General features: G+C 41.3%; 1 long non-coding RNA gene across 1 annotated transcript; it reads right to left on the bottom strand.

Annotated features, from left to right (window-relative positions):
- Positions 1-3,842: 3,842 nt before the first annotated feature.
- Positions 3,843-8,768, bottom strand: LOC119892130. Its single transcript, XR_005442516.1, has 3 exons — positions 8,596-8,768; positions 4,342-4,423; positions 3,843-4,108 (listed from the first exon to the last, which is right to left on the bottom strand). It is a non-coding gene; the product is annotated as an uncharacterized LOC119892130 (long non-coding RNA).
- Positions 8,769-17,858: the final 9,090 nt, after the last annotated feature.

The following is a 17,858-nucleotide window of genomic DNA, read 5'->3' as shown; positions in this document are numbered from 1 at the left end:
GCTCCTTATGCTCGATGTCATGGTGGAAAAGAGGCATGATGACAAACAGTGGGGAGTAACTTTTGAGGGGGTGACAGTGGTGTACTAGCCTCTTATCCCGCTGTTAGACGGCGTCGCAGCTGCCTCTGAAACTGGGGGCACGCTGCCCTGGGTTTGACGAGTACTGGAGGAGCGTCTTTGAGAAGACGAGTCATGGCAAGAGAGACTGGGGTCCTGGCGAGACTCTTGTCTTGCAGAGCGAGACGTACGATGGATGAGGTTTTGCAGGGCAGCGGGCTCCTTCTGCTGCCGTACGAACTTGTGGGTTTGGTGGGAGGGGCTGAGCAGAGTGGCATGAGCAGCCGAGACGCAGGAGGTTCAACACTGTGTGTTAAATTTTTGCCAACTGCAGCTTTAACCTGCCTTTCTCAAACTCCTGCACTTAACCTTTCCCTTAACCTGTCTCTTTTAACACATCTCACCATCTCTATTAGCCTTGTTCTCACTGAAACTCTTCTCATCACATAATCGTTGAAAGAGAGAGAGGCCTTTCTGGAGTCGATGCCACGGCAGCAGAAGTAGGCATTTGGTTTCTGTCCTCTGGGCTTTTCTGTCTGTCTCATTCTATCTATTTCCCTGTCTCTTACTGGGCGCCTTCTGAAATCAGCTTTTCAAAAAAAATCTTTTTTTTGTTCCGTCAACTGGAGACAGACGTTTGGTCTTCATCGCCCTGTTTTCTCCTCACGTACACCAGCATCATTGTCTGTCTCCTTTGCCTTATGTCTGTTTCACCTTCCCAGCATCTTCTTTCCATCAAACGCACAACTGTTCTCTCTTTACCTCAGGGTTCTTCTGTTTTATTCAATTATTTCCTGACTGGTTTCATCGCCTCTTCCTTAGTAGTCCTTTCCTGTCACTCTCCTCTTACTCTTTTGGTCCACTATTTCTATAGTGTTTAATTTAGTAAGTTTGACGGTATTGACAGTACTGTCATTTGCTGGTGGAAATTGTGAGAAAAACTTTACACTCTACTATTTTATAGTTCACTAACTAATAACTGGATGTATTGTATTGTTCAGCCAAATCTCATAATCATAATTTTCTTAACCAAAAAATCTGATTCAAGCTTCTCAATTGTGAACTTTTGCTGTATTCCTTAGTCCTCTATGATAGGGAATGGAATATTTTTCAGCCAAAACAAGCAATTTCAATAAGTCAGCCTGGGCCATTAGCATAGCTTAGCATAAAGACCGGAAACAGCCGTTTTGGCTAGTTACCTGCCGGGGGTGGAAAAGGTTACTGGTTTTCACCTGTAGTGCCTGTTGTGTTTTTGTGGGGTGGTGATAATGTTAGCCTGGACAAAAGTAGTTAATTTTTGGATACTGATATTTCTGCAAATGTCAACATGTTATGAGCTGAACACAATCTCAGACACTCTTAAAGGACAATCAGAACACATGCAGCCCCTTTTCATTATTTACCTCTGCCTTTCATAGACAATCACACACACACACGTGCGCTCCTCTCACCTGCCCACGCATTTGGCCCTGCCGATCTTCCACTAGTATTGTTGTCAGTTACAAGCCAGACCCTGGGGGAGACCAAGAGGGGAGATGATAAAAGATTTCAAGGTTAGGGTAAGGGAACAGCAATCAACAAATTAAAATAAAACACTAATGGTCAGTTTTGCAGATTTTGGAAATAAGGCCGTGCCAGTACTCACAGACTCTGAGCTAAGGTGTTCTGCAATACCAGCATCAGCAGGTCCACTTGGGGCTTTCCACTTTACTGGACAACACATGCGATGCAGGACGCGAAAGCTGTCTCCAGCATCAAATACCTGTGAGCTGTGAGCGTAAATGTAGAAATCATGGTTGCAATAAGACCCATAAATTGTTAATAAAGAGGCACCAAAGTATAGATGTTTGTACCATAAATCCATTTTAAAATGAAGAAACTGTAATGATACAGATTCTTCAAATAATACAAAGGATATTTCAGTTAAAGTCGTTCTTTTTCCCGTGTCTATGTTCACACTTTAGCCATTTCCTTCCTCCTACTCCCTTCTCTTATTCTGGGATAAATATATGCAGGGCAAACATCTCTCATCTTTTTCAGTCAATTTGTTTCTCTCTCCTCTCTAATTTACCCCCATTCTTTACTCTTTCTGCTTCCCTCTCTATTTCTCTGTCTCTGTGGGGGATAGTTAGTGTGATGCAGCTCCTCTGCAGCCACATCACAAGATGAAGCAACAGCCAGTGTGGTTTTACTCCAGGGAGAGGGGTACACGTGTCTGTGTGTGTGAGGGGGAGAGTGAAAGGCATATTTTTTGTTGGTCAAATCAAAGGGTCTGTGTATCCTCAGAAGTGAGAATGGACAAGGAGACTGCGTTTCTTCACATGTGCATACATACTGTATAAAAGGATTGTGTATGTGTGTTGAACAAACGTGTGTCTGTGTATTAGTAAGTGAGAAAAAAATCTTGTGTGTCTGCTCTTGTGTAAAGAATATTTGGTGTGTGTGTGCCTCATTTCATTGGTCTACCACTTTTCAAAAGTGACAGTGAGAAAGCTTGATACTGAATGTGCGACAGAGGGTGAGAGAAACAGAAAGAAAGACACGAGAAGGAGAGTGTGAGAGAGGGAGAGAGAGTGCTGACACGTTGGTTGGACAAGTGCCATTTCTTTTTTCAGGAGGTCGTTTAGGAGCTCATCTGCTAAATGGCCGCTTCGATTCTTCAGCTCCAGCCGTCTCGTAATTATTATTATTGTCACGGCTAAAGCTCAGACATAATAGCTTGTAGCCTCGGCTGCTAAATGACTTAACAGAGGTGAGAACATTTCCTGGTACGACCCCCCCCCCCCCCCCCCCCGATCCCATCTTCACCTCTATATTGCTCCTCTTCTAAAGCCACACTAAGCTAAATCTGAAAATGCTGTTTGTGTGTGAAATGAGTCCACACTACAGTTTTTACTCAGTTTTGCAAAGATCTCGATCCATACTGAAAATCCGTAAACAACAAAAGAAGGCTAAATCTATTTTCTGTCTTGTTTTGTTTAGTAAACATCAAAACTGTGCATTACAGTCCATATCTGGCAAGGAGTGGCACAGACATACTGGATTTTGTTCTGCATTAATTTCTATGAGGAACTGAATGAGTCCGATTTGCTTCCACTTTGAACTGACTTATGAGTGCTGTTGTACGCCCATAAGCCATGATAGCTACCACAATTTGCTTACAGCCCTGCCCACATGATTTCCTGTATTGCCTTTTTTTGTCTCAGCACATGAGTGACTGCGCCTGGCGAATACCATTCTGACCAAATCATCTCTCTTCTGAGTCTCAGCTGGTGATCCTCCATTCTGTCCCCTTCTGCTCTCTGTGATGACCTACTGTGTATTTCTTCCCTTGTGCATATGTGATGGAAGCCAGCGAGGCTGTGCAGCGAGTAAACCCCTCTCCCTGACACCTTAAGAGATGCACTGGCAACAGACACCAGAGACTGTGGGTTTCAGCCTCCTCGTCAGGGTGTCCGCCTCCCGTATTCAAGGATGCCAGTTCAGGACCGTGCAGTACTCGTTCTCATGGAGGCCGGTTATGCATATACATTTTTTCTCTCAGCTATTCCTTTACATTTCTTTGTCCCTTCCCTTGTCTTTGTCCTCGTCAGTCGACCATGACCTCGTCTAATGTTATTCCCTGACCTTATCATCTCCTTTTCCACCATCACGATTTAGTTGTTCTCATTTATATTCATATTGTGTTTTTTCTGTGTCATTTCCAGACAACTGAACAAGCATAAAATAAGAGTCTGATCTGAGCTTTGCTTTCTGAATTCACACTGAGAATTTAGATTCATCCACTTTAGGGACAGTTTTTGAATTTATTTGGGGGGGGTTAGAAAAATACCAGCTAAGTTGGCATTCAGCCCCAAAACAAAGACAAGATGTTTATTAAAAGGGGAGCAGGGTATGGAGATGGTGTGAGCTCAGAGTATTGCTGGTGAAGCACAGAGGGTGGCAGGTAGTGGCTGGAGTGATTGGGGCTGGCACGATAGTTGATGTGGCTGGCTGGTGTAGCACCGGAGTGGCTGAGTCGTAACGAGCGGGCAGGTGGAAGAGTGTGGTCCTGGATGACAAGAGAGGAGATATTAGTCACAGGATACCTAGAGCAGGAAATTCACAAACACAAACAAGAGATTTCACTAGAGCCACCTGACAGGTACTAACAAGGTGGCTGACTGAACAATCCGGCAATAAGTGATTAGAGAACCAGGATAGATATACACCAGCTGATGGACTTGATGCCAGGAGTTAGAGTGCCTCAAACAACATAGACACATATAACACAGAGAGACCTACCAGACAAACCCAAGGGGAACAAACTCAAAGAGATCGAGGAGTCACAGCCGTGAAAGTGACAAAAGTCCCAGACACCAAAGATCTGCACAGAGGAAGGATTTTACAATTATGAAAGTTATCACTTTGAAGATGGTTTTATCTTTATTCATTTTACCAGGTAAACTTTGACATTCATGTTACAAAGTTAATTTACAGGTAATGTGCATTTGATTGGCCAACACAGTGCCTTGTCGGACGTTGCATTTTATTGAACCTGTTTGCCTTACAACCTCAGTAAAATGAATGAGGGGGCTACATTTTTTCACATATCTAAACTTAGTGTGGATGGAGGGCTAAAACAGAAAGGAAAGCTGCACAGTAGGATTTATCTGTCTTAGCCTGCATGCACACTTCATCCCTCAGTAAGGGGCCAATCAAATGAGGCCTGACCAGACAAGCCAAGATCCAATGTATAGCTGAAGCGAAAAATTCTGGTGAGAGAGAGTCACACACTCGCTGTGAGACTGGAGAGCCTTGCTGTTCTGACCAGCCTTCACACCACAGGAGGTGTACTCAGGATCTCATACTCATACTCTATACCCACGTGCACAATCTCACACACTCCGCCACATAGCCATACACTTCACCTTTTCACAAACACACACACAGTTCACTTCAAACACCTGCAGTCTCACTAATGCACCTCTCAGATGTAGACTCCCCTTCCCCTGTGTCACCACCCCTGGTGATGCCCAGTCTTGTTATCTCTCTATGTACCTCACTCACCCTATCTTCTCCCTCCTCCCACTCCTTTTCCAGCACTCCTCAGAGACTGGAGCACTCGTTTGATGGCACAGTGTGGGACCAACCGCACCGAAGCACCGGGGCTCATACCAATGAAGCCGGCCTATCTAGGCCACAGTAAGCACACACTCTAATCAAGTGCTCCCTAATTAGAATTCACTGATACGGTAGGTTTCCAGGCGAGAGGAGAGAGGAGCTCGAAGGAAAGCCTTCTATAGATAGTAATAAAAGAATGTCTAATTAAGGTCTCATTCTTCTTTGAGTCTGATTGCATTGCGTCCTCCTCTCCCCCTCATTCTCTCCAATTATGAAACCCGTGTTGGCCTTTCTTTGGTCCATGTGGGCTGGGGGTTTTATCTTGCCAGAAATGGGGTGTGAGGAGACTGACAACAATACTAGTGGAAGATCGGCAGGGCCAAATGCGTGGGCAGGTGAGAGGAGCGCACGTGTGTGTGTGTGATTGTCTATGAAAGGCAGAGGTAAATAATGAAAAGGGGCTGCATGTGTTCTGATTGTCCTTTAAGAGTGTCTTAGATTGTGTTCAGCTCATAACATGTTGACATTTGCAGAAATATCAGTATCCAAAAATTAACTACTTTTGTCCAGGCTAACATTATCACCACCCCACAAAAACACAACAGGCACTACAGGTGAAAACCAGTAACCTTTTCCACCCCCGGCAGGTAACTAGCCAAAAGCTTTGCAGCTAGCAACCATCAGACACCACAAAAATAACTGTTGCAAGAAGCCAACGCTGCAAAACAATAATTGAACACAACTACCAACTACAAACACCAAGAGCAACACCACAAATAATGCAACCACCATTTATTTTATTTCATTTTTAACCTTTATTTAATCAGGTAAGCCAATTGAGAACAGATTAGCATTTATAACAGCGATCTGGTCAAGACAGATAAAGCTGTGCAGTATAACGTGGTTTCACATAAAATACAAATTCAAATACAATGTAGGATAAACAGGTCAGAAGTTAATTAAATTAATTATACAGTGACACTGATACTATAGCAAAGAGCACTCCTATAAATTGATGTAAAAATCATGTCTGTTCACTTTGATCAAGTCATTATAAGTTTAATTTCTGAGCAAATGACATTCAGGCGAATACAGTATGTGCAATAAGGCTTGCGCCCAACTAGGTGGAGCACAGGACTCACAGACAAAGGGTTGCATGTTTGATCCCAACTTACAAACAATTTATTTCTTCCATTTTATCTTTTTTATAATCCTCTTCAACAAAGTTCTTATGAATACACTGTTTCATATGTTCCCAATAAAGCATGCCCTAACCCTAAACCTGAATGCCTTCATAACAATTTTGCTGAAGTGGATGATAAAAAACACACAAAGAAGAGTTGTATACACAGTCCTTGGATTACAAGTCCTGTGCTCTTCCAACTGCGCTAAACAGTGACACTGGAAAGTTTTCTGAAATTATCATTAAAAAATGCACCTGCCAACCCCTGTATTCTGCTATCGTTTGTTATCTCGAGATCTCAAGAGAATTATCCAATTATCACGGGAAAACGGAGTAAAAAAAGATTTGAATGGATGGCCGCTTAGGGCTTCTGTAGCAAATATATTAAAATAGAGAATATGTTTAAAAAATGACACATGCAATTAATATCACAGACAGAAGTTCCTTAAAAGCTGAGAGGGGAACATGAGTCTCGAGTTTCAGGTTTTTTTTTGTAATTGATTCCAGTCATTGGAAACACCAATAACCAGTAACACCATCAAGTTTTCAGCAACACCTTAGCAACAGCCTGCATCAGTCAAGCACTGTTAACTGCCCATGCGAAAGTGCGCTGTCAAGACTACAAAGTCTAATAATAATTATAATTTTACATTAAACGTTAAAAGTCTTGTCTTATACGAAAAGATGGATGTAAACTTCACTTCAAAGTCTTTTATCACAGAGATATGACAGAATCAACATTTGAAAGTCAAAAAAAGGTTCAACCTAGTTGTAATAAAGTGAAATGATTTGTTTTTTGACGGTCATGCCAAGCTTACTGAATTTAGTGCCCTGTCAGTTTTAATCAAATTATTCAGAGAAGAAGCGGGACCAATGCAAAGTTTTTTGTTGGTGGAAACCACCCAAATGGTAAAGTACTGCAAATTATCACAACCCACCCAAAATATTTTACCTGCCTTATTAAATAAGAAGTAGCCCAATTGTGTGGAAAAATCACACATTTTGACAGTTACACATTCAGCAGCAACCTAATCTAAATCTAAAACCACCTAATTTCAGCTGAATCCACCCCATAGACAGATTAATCAAATTCTTCACACTTCATGTTTTCAATCACTTTCATTCACTGTGTTATTTGCCTGCAGTTGGTGAAAGTAGTAGCCACTCTCATTGTTAGTCTCCTGTCATATAGTTGCAATCGAATTGGTCCACCCACTGTTGAACATCCAAATTGTTGTCAATTGATCGTGCACACTTGGACAAGTGAGGCAAGCCAGGCAGCAGTCAATCAATAAACAGGGCAATGTGATACGTGTCACTCAAACTTTGATTCATTAGAAGTACTATAATAATTATCATTCAACTATTTGTGGTTTAACCAACAATCAAAAGACATTTCCTTAATTTTGACAGTCAGTAGCTTTATTCATCATTTAAATGAAGGTTATTGAGTTCAATCAGGGACACTACATTCAGTTCTTCCTCCTCTACCTTTTTATCCATTACTCCCTGGAGCCATGCTTCCCCCTATTATTTTAAAGTTCAAGTGGGAACTCTCACCTGGCTCTCAGCATCCAGTCAAGTAAGCCTAAAATTACTATCTGTTATCTCTTGCTCAGAATGCAATCACTAACAAGCATGCCCAATTAGCTGCACCTGTGGCATGCAGTGTCCAACTCCCATACTAATGCCTAGACCCAGCAAGTGCAATAGGTAATGACTAAACGTAACATATATTTCCATAACTAAAGATGGAGTCTACTCTAAACATTGTGGCGACTTCACAAAGAATGGATTGTGGTCGTTGACGGCACCATCAATTTTGCATCACTTGCAACCTCGATCTGCCCCATCTCAAGGTCTGATTCACAAAACATATTGTGCTAATTATATCACAGCGCAGACACTCCCATAAAGTTTTGCAGCTGAGTGTTTGTTGGAGGTCTGTTAAATGTTCATCTGCAATTTTCCCTAGTGGTCCCTGTAGTATTTGTTCACAAGGTTTACTGAAGTAGCATATTATACAACATGATTAAGGAACGTCTAAGTCAAACAGCTGCAAGAACAAAACTTTCAACTCATATCTTAAAATGTTTGATCTGAAAGAGGACTTATTCTAATTGTAATTAAAAATATTCTAATGATCTATTAACTTCCCCCTGCTCTTTCATTATTTGTGGCTCTTATTTTGTCTCTCTGTATCACTCACTCTGTATTGACTGTTTTGTCGGAGTGATTGTTGGATGCTTTACCTGTACGCTGCCCTCGTGCCTCTGGGTGCATGGTGAGCTGTTTTCTCTCCTCTGCCCTGTGCTGGACTGCTACAGTGCACAATCATCATCTCCATTTCTCACAGCAGTAGGTTTTATGTTGTTTTCCAGTTTCGTTCTGTTGGGATGAATATCAGGTATTGGTACTGTGTGTGCCATCTGTGCGTATATGATGTGATGCGCTACTGCTTCGCCTGGCTATGATCACTGCTACCATGTTCACTGGAAATTCTGGGTGTGACACCCCTTAAAAATGTGCTTCAGTTACCACCACCTTTCTGAAATTGGACTTTTTTGCAATGAGGCTTTTGCATAGAAAGGGCCACATTTTGTGCAAAATGTGTGCATATTACTTAATTTAATTCAATTTCAATTTAATGTACAGCGTACTGTAAAACATTAACTTTACTATTTGATGCACTGTACCAGATTATAGCTTCAAGCTAATTTGCATCTGCAGTCCCTTGGCAGGTCATAGTGAAAAACAACACAATAAATATAGCTGCAAGCGGCAATGATCGTAGATTATAGTAAAGAAAGAATTTGGACTTATATATAATTGTGGAAACGCAAACTTGATTTTTACAGCATTACCTTGAGATCAGAGAGTGTCATTATATATACCTGACTACTGGGTGAAATGTTCAACCCACCTGCAACATTTTGTGTTTCCAAGATTTAAAGTTTAAGCTGCACAAACACTTTTAAGCAGAAAAAAATAAGAAGAAAGTGTCACAGGATCCAAATAAAATAGGAATCTTAAACTAATTATGATCTGGACACCCCGATTGTCAGCAAGTCTGACTTGGTCACTTGGGAGTTTGAGTCCTGGAACTTCAAATCTCCAGAGTAGGTGACTTACTGACTGAGCTAATGGAGCCCGTTTTCATCTGGAGCGTCCCGTACAGACCAGAAGTGCTAGCTAGCTAGCTAGCTACGTTCGTGATAAAGGTGTTGACAGCCCCCCGAAGCCCCTACCCTTACCACAACCATCAGAAATGTTAGTACCTAAACCCAAGTCACTGAATTTATGCATGTCGACTGGCTAACCCTACAGCTGCGCACATCGGCCTTATGGCTCCCTTGTGTTGCTGCAATGTAGCTTTCATATGGACGCTGAAGGGTACCTTTAGCGTAAAATCCTTACGCTTTGTCACGCTGTCTGAAAGTGTCAGTTATGACGCATTGAGATGAGAATGTGTTGGCTAATGGTGAGAGGCTTTTTCCACACACCTTCTCACAAACTGAGAAAGTGACGTCACATGTGCCACACCCGGATAGTTTTGTCAGTTTAAATTTTAAACACTTACAACAGTCAAAATGTTGGTGAGAAAATTCTGAAAAAAGTCATGCCGGTTTGGGGTGTGTTGTTAATTATTTTGGTGGCATTTGATCCAAAACTGAGTAAAAAAGAAAATGTAGTTTGTACTGTACACGTTACAGTAAGATACTGAATCTCACTGCAGACTCACCGTTTGGCCGATCTGAAAACCCTTTGAAACACTTGATATCGGCCATCTGGGGAACGACTCTGTCATGTTTGGTAGTGTTTGAAGAAAGACTTGTGGAGATATAGATGTTAATTGAATAAGCATATTCTGAAAAATGTAGAGTGACTGACTTCTGAGTTGACCATAGGTTGCAGTGAGGCAAACATTTGTCACATGTCAGTGGATGTGCTGAAAAAAATTCAGCTCTCTAGGACGTACGGATGATTTTCTTAGATTTTTTGAAGTTAGGAATGAGAAATGTCTGTAAATTTACATTTCGTGTAATAAACCACGCCCACTTGGCGCAATCATTACCAAATTTTATGCATCATCTGAGTAGTGACCCTCGATCATACATAGCGAATTACGTGATATAAACTTTTTGCAAGTGTAGTGACCCCCTAGTGGAAGAATATCCCAGGACTGCTCAGCGAAGCTCGGGCTGAGCATCTGACCTGATGCGTCAAGTTTGGTTACAATAGCTTAAGCCAATTTTGATTTATGGGCATTTATGTAAAATTGTACGTAAATACACAAAAGTAAAAATTTATTTAAAAAAAACCAGATTGACATATAAAAATTCTTTTGATAACTTTTGATCAGTGACGTCCGTAGATGATCCTGACAAAGTTTCAGGTCGACTGGTGAAACCGTCTTGAGACGTGTTGGCAAAAATAGGTTTTTGAGAAAAGTGATAATAAGTTGTACAATTTGACATTTTAGAGCAGAAGACCATTGCAGCAAAGATGCAGATGAATCCAGAGATTAACATAATGAAAGAAGTTCGACTCTAAACGAAGCCGTTTTCGAGATAATTGCAAAAACAAAACAAAAAAAGTTGATTGTTATAGCGCCACCATGAGGTCTATGAGGGCCATTTTTTTTTTGCCTGAGCAGTGGGTGGAATTTGCAACCTACGTGCCAATTTTGGTGAGTTTTCGTCCTGCAGTTTTTGCTGCCCAAACAGCAAGAAAAAGAAGAAAGAAAGAAAGAAAGAAAGGAGAAGAATCAGCACAAAAACAATAGGGCTCCAGCAGCTTCACTGCTTGGATGCCTAGTAAATGTACTTAGTCTGACCAGGTCAAGATCAGAACATCGTTAAATAGCATCCCAGTCATATCGCGAGCATAATACGAGTAAATAGCACCAGAGCACTAGACACTATTTGCTTGGCAGTGCAGTAACGGGCATTTCACCCCTCACGGATTCTTTAAGAATTACAGTTTGTTTTTGTCTTATTTGTGCATCTGCTTCATGTTTACACCGGCGCCAGCGTTTTCAGTCGTTTTGATATAGACGGAGATCAACTCTAAAACACATCGCTCTATGATTATAAATACAGCTTTGGTACCTAACTGCATCATAAAAAGTCAACACCCAATCTACATCTTTCTGACTGAGATGTTACTCTCTTTTTATAGTTTTAGGAAAGGCGTGTTCATGGTCACAAATTCAGAGCTGAACTAAGAACATAGGAATAACATTTAAATGAATTTATTTGAATGAAGGGTGGCTTTGCGCTATAAATTCAGCAGTTCTTATCTGCATAAGGAGCTTTATTTCCTTAGTAATCATTCTATTAATACGTGATTACACTGTATCCCCTGGAGTTTTCATTGTAAAAAGGCTGATAGTCTTTTAATTAGACCTAAAGGGGATTGGAGCAGTGCTTTTACATATTCCACTAGTGCAATGAATTATACAACACTGCTGTATGGACTCACATTACGTAACCACGTGCTAATTATTCAGGTCTTTATCTGAGCTGTGAATTCACAGCCTTGGCTTTCTCACATAATATCAGGGGCAAAAAACAAGAGTGTACCTCTGGCCACAGCAAGAATACACAAGTGCTCTCCACTTGACAGGCTCATCACACGCCACTATAGTCGATATACCGGGTCCCTGTAAACCAGCGGGTCATCTGCAGTAGAAGGTTTCTGTCATGAATTCTGGCCCCATGTTTATTTTATTTTAATCTGTAGGTATATTCTTTCTGTTTCTAGCACTGTTGTCAGGCTTTGGCACAGACGATGCTGGAGCAGTGCTGTTGTCCTGGTAACAAACCCTAATGACAAGATTTGAAATGATCCTCAGATTTAGAACAAAGCTGCAGTCTGCTGCTTGGCATTGTGAGACAGTGGGAAGACAAGGGCTGGTTTTATTGTGTGTGTGTGTGTGTGTGTGTGTGTACTGTACCGTGAAATGTTGTACCTTTTTCATTATGAAGACCAAATGTAGTCACAACAACACAAGAATGCAGAAGGGTCCTAGAACCAAGGATAAACTGAACTGCTGGTCCTTAGTCCTAATGTTGGTTTGAAGACTTGGGTTTTGGGTTAAGGTTCAGGTTAAGGCTATGGCTAAGATAAAATTTATGTCAGGTCAAGATAATTATTTACTGACAGAAAATCACACACAAAGGATGCAATTTAGCACTCTGGCACCCTGGGCTTTGCGATATGACAACATCTATCGTTTATTTTGTTGTGTGACAAATTCCACACTTTATCGTAATATGTTGGTGAGGTTTGCACCACTAATATCCAACTTGAAACTAGCTTCACCGCGGTCCATTCTTCCACACGTGCCGATGTTGCAGGGAGGAAATTTGAATAAAAAATAATGGAGTGCCAGCCATGATGTGTGTGCCATCCAGGTAACATTAAATAACTTCCCCGTGGACATACAGCTTACTTTATAGTTCACCAACACATGCAGTTGTTGTGATGTTAGCTATAGTAGCAGGAAAGTTGTGAGGATTGCAGTCTGGAGCTGCTGTGCTGCTCTAGGAATTCTATTTTGGGATATTTATCATGAATTTTTTCATGAATCGCACAGCCCTACTAGCACTTCACCCTCTCTGTTACCAACACATTTTGTCGGGAATAGAAATCAAGTAACAATATATTTTTTTAATTAAAGTCCCCCTTCAGCCGGTTTTAACTGCCGTTTTTGGTTAACGTTCTTTCTCAAACAGAGAATGGGGGTGTGGTTAATAGTCGGACATAATACGTTACCAGGGCTCTCAAGTCTCACGCATTCACCGTGAGACACACGCATTTCAGCCAGTTCACACGCTCACACCCCACACCTTGTATTTCTCACGCTGAGAAGTAAGTTTAGAGATAACGTCCTCGAAGTTGTTAATTAATGGCATTAATGACATTTCTGTGCCGAGTTCATAGCCATCTCTGTAGCCTACTAAATGCCAGAGCCATTTAGCCGATCAGAAGTTAAAATGTGTTGTTTCCGGGTAAACTCCGTTTGTTACCAGGCAACGTGGATGTGCGTGCACCATGCCGTGCACACACGGATTGGAAGTTGAAAGCGCAAGACCCGATGAATGTGGTAACTGTAGTTTGTTTTTGTTTTTTTATCATTTTGATTTTACGATTCCTGAACAAAATCACTTGTCTGTGATCAACGATAGTGAGAGTGGCTGATGTTGGGGAGGACAGCCAAATGCGTTCTAAATTATTATGGATGCAGTCAAAACCTCTTCAACCTTTTTGCAACCTGCAGCTTAGGCTTTTTTATCCAGTGGCGAGCAAAGTAACTTAGGCCTATTCAGATCCTTTAAAAAATATTTATTTATAAATATTATTAAAAATATTTCACTGTAAAAATGCTCTGCAAGTACTGCATTGAAAAAGTTAAGTAAAAGTATGTAAGTTGGCTATAAGCAGGAAAACTTAGAAGTAGGCAACTTAAGATAAAAGTATGGCCAACTATGTCCCCTATGACCATTATATTATATCGTTAGATTATTATTCCTTAGGCATTAATGTAGTTGGTTGAGGTTGAACTATTTTGTATCAGACTGCAATTTTTATTTATTATGTAGTACATTATTCCCCTTTGAGATGTGGTGAAGTAGAAGTAGAAAGTGGCATGAAAAGAAAATACTCAAGTTCAGTACAAATACTTCGTGTACTTAAGAACCCACCACTGGGCTTAGCTTTGGCTACCTGAAACTAAGGAAAGGACTAGAGATATTTTTCTATATTTTGGCTCTGGACGGAAAGCTATCATCCATCATGATGGTGAAAATGGCTGGCCTTGAGCCACAGTGCTTAAAGCGGGAGCCCCCTACCCCTTTCATCAAGGTGTTTAAATGTGCAACAAACAATTACAACACAAAACACCATTCATAAGCTTGGCACACAGTTATACACATACATGCGTAGGTTCTGCCATCCTGCTGTAGGCCTATGTGTACAGCACTGCTGTTCATTGGGCTTGTTTGAGGCCAAATTTCTTTTTAGTTTTGATACATTTGTATTTATGAAATACAAGTTTATATATAAATAGTCGTTTATCAGATTTACCTGTTCTAATTTCTATTTGTTCGGGTCAGTTATTAACTATAGGTAAAATCTAACTGCTAGTAAAAACTTGAGAGAATTGGCTGGGGCCGAGGGGCCGCTGCTGCAAATAATTGAGTGGCTCCTCCTCTAACACGCGTTATCTCACTCCAAACGTTTGATAAAACTTGAGAGCCCTGCATTACCATGACAACCAAAGACTGACCGGCTGGAGTGTTCACTAACGATATGCTGTTTTAACATCACTACACTGTAAGGTTTAGTACACTTTACTGTCTGGCAGGAGTAGCCGTTACTTACCCATGATAGAAACTAATGTGCGCGTATCAGCTGTTATCAATCATACAGTCGATGATCCTGTCACGTACTGCACACGATAAATCCCACTATGTTTTATGGTGAGCTTAATTTACGCAGGGGTGTGGGGGGTGCCTGCATTGGTAAAACGGCCGACAGTGACATGCATGTTGCAGACTGTGTATAAGACGTTGGCAGGTGAAAGTGCGACGAGTTTTCTGTCATCTGTCCTCCAACACCGCACGCACAAATGCCATAATGAAGAGAAGGAAACTAAAAAATAAAATGAAGATCCTCTGTTAGCTAACTTTCTGCAATAACTACGCTAGCTAACTACACCTGGCTAACTACAACTTTGTTAACTTAGCTAACTAAACTAGAAAGACAAACCAACAATCAGACACAGAGAGACATACCTACTGTAAGTTCTAAGAAATTACATGATAAATTGGTATTGGTATAATATGGAATTACTATAGTCATACGTAACAACTAAGCAATTTTTTTGCAACTTTGAGCACAAAATTGCTTCCTTGATAAAATGAAAAAATGAAGCTATTTGTCAAAAAAATATTTGGCGAACTATGTGGGTAATCAACATTGTAAGGAAATGACTCAGAGAAATATGAAATATCATAGAAATGTCAAAATACACTGGAGGGGGGCTTTAAATAAAAGAACAAAATGAATGTAACTGAAGGAAAAAAGAAATCAATAACAATATTAATAAAAAGGTTAAATAAAACGTTTTTTTTTTAAATGTCAAAATGTGTTGTCAAGGGATACAATATATACAGTACATTCAACATAAATGTTTGCGGTACATTGTGGTCAGACTAACAGCACGTTTCACAGTGTTTCATTTAGACAGCACCAGGAGAGAGATGACAGGAAACGTGGGAGAGAGAGACACACAAACCAGGAACATTAAGGTTCAAGGTCAGTGGCTTGACCACTAAGGAGTGCTCCACACCCAGAAGGATTATCTTTGCTAACTTCTCTTTAGAAGACTGAAGAGGTTGTTTTGAAGAACTTTAAATTGTGAAAGTCCATGAAACACTGAATGGTGAGGAATGGACCCTCTTTAGAATCAAATACCACGTATGCTTTAGATAAGTTTAGATTGAATAGATCAGGAGGAGCAATGAAGAAATTGCATTTTCTTACACATCTGAGTGACCACGCCATTTATGGGTTAATGTAAAGTAAGAATGTCAATAATTAATTTGAATTATTTCATGGATGAGGGAAGTGGATTAGATTAGTTTGAGCAATGTTTCTAATCGGGTTGTTAGCAAAATTGTATTTCTGTTTCGCTTCTGAACCAGATCGTTTGATCTTCCATGTTTTAAAGTTGTACATTTGGTAATGGGTTGAACCCTGTCATGGGCTGTATGTATACAGTTCTTCTGATATACCTTGAAATCACAAAAATTCACATTTTATCAAGGAAGCAAACATCTCAATGAAGTCATCCATTCAGTGCAAACAACGGTCATTTGCTGCATCACTTAGAGGGTCCGTGTAGTCATCACCATGTGACAGGAAGTCACGGTGAAGTCATTACCAGTGGTGATGGAACAATGAGGGCACAGTTGGCCTGAAAGCACCGTGTCTGAAATAGCACACATCCTGTCAGCCCTCCCCTCTTTTTCCTCCCCCATAGCTCCTTAAACTCTCCACCCCTTTCCTTTCTTCAACCGAAGGCCAATTTATACTTCTGCATCTCATCTACACCGTAGCCTACGCATAGCCACGTACCCTAGGTGGCATACGGCATAGATTCAACGCAGAAGTAAAAATTGGCCTTTACTTTGCACTACAAACAGGACTACAAACACATTTGCTCCTCCAGACTATCTGAACTAGCAGCTGTAGAAAATAACAGGTTGCATGACAATCTGAGCCTCAGAGTTTTTGTTTCTGCAAAGCGACGGGAGGAGTCGAAAGGTGAAAGAGAAGGGTCAGAGCTGCAATCACTGAAGCAGCCATTGACATACAGCACACTTCCCTCTTCACCCCATCTAACCTCTGCCTCCTTCACTCAGTATATAGAGAAAACAACACAAAAATTTAAATGCACACAAAAAATGAACGACTGACAAGCCTGCATTTCTCCAGTGCCTCACTTTAGCTGGCTCTGCCTAGTTATGGATGTAGCGTGCTGCTAACACAGGCTGTAAACAAAGTCTGGATAAACTGCTGGGGAGTGGAGACAATCAGTGGACCTTAATGAAGACCCAAAGAGCAGAAGGTGTGGCCTTGGTCTCTATAGAGGTTTCTTCCCTGCCAACAAGGCCCCAGTAGTTAAGATGATCCGGTAGAGGCAGACGGTGCTCGTTCCTCGTCTTCACTTCTTCCAGCGACTTAATTTATGCAGCATCTTGCAGTGCTGCTGAGCTTGAATAGCAGCCGCAACAAGAATTTGAATATGGGAGTTGGGGGGGCAATTTAAAGACTTGGAAATCATAGTGTTCTTCCAGGCTCCGCATGTGTGCAGAGTGCTCTGCTCCAGTAAATACAGACTGAGGACTTCAATTTGTGCACAGCTGTGTCATGTGTCTATTCCTTGATCCCGTTACTGAGATGGGACTTTCTCCAGGTGGTTGGGCGGGGAGCTCTACTGACCGCTCACACCTCAGCTCTCAGAGACTATTAACCAACAGCAGAAATAAGGGCAACTGCCTGCGTTATACATTTCACTACATATTCTTTTACTCTCTGCTCACTCCTTTCCATCTCGTGGAGAGAGCTGCTCAGTATGGCCCTGTTTCATCGTCCTCCTCCTCTCTTTCTGCCTTCTTATCTTATTTCTCCCTCTCCTCAGGAAGCAATTTGAAGCAAAAGATGCTTGGTTAGGGCTACGATGGCTCAGTCTGCTTTGATATGCTGCTTTGCCTTATGAGCTGTCAAGGCGTGCGGACAGGAATGGGATGGGATGGGAGGAGGAGTGAAGAAGGGGGGAGGCAAGGGGTATGAGGGAAGGAGCTCAGCCGAGATTTGGGATACGGATATGGGGAAGAGAGAAAAAGCTGAGCTAAGTGGCATCCTTCCAAGTGAGTCGCTGTTTGGAAACGCTAATTAACGTAGCCATAATTAGAGTTAGGCCTGAAACACAGAAAAAGGCTCC

The sequence above is a fragment of the Micropterus salmoides genome, unplaced genomic scaffold, assembly GCF_014851395.1.
Source record: "Micropterus salmoides isolate LMB-PRFRI ecotype aquatic unplaced genomic scaffold, ASM1485139v1 Ms_hic_scaffold_7, whole genome shotgun sequence".
In the NCBI taxonomy this organism is placed as follows: Eukaryota; Metazoa; Chordata; class Actinopteri; order Centrarchiformes; family Centrarchidae; genus Micropterus; species Micropterus salmoides.
This window is presented reverse-complemented; position numbering and strand designations above follow the sequence as displayed.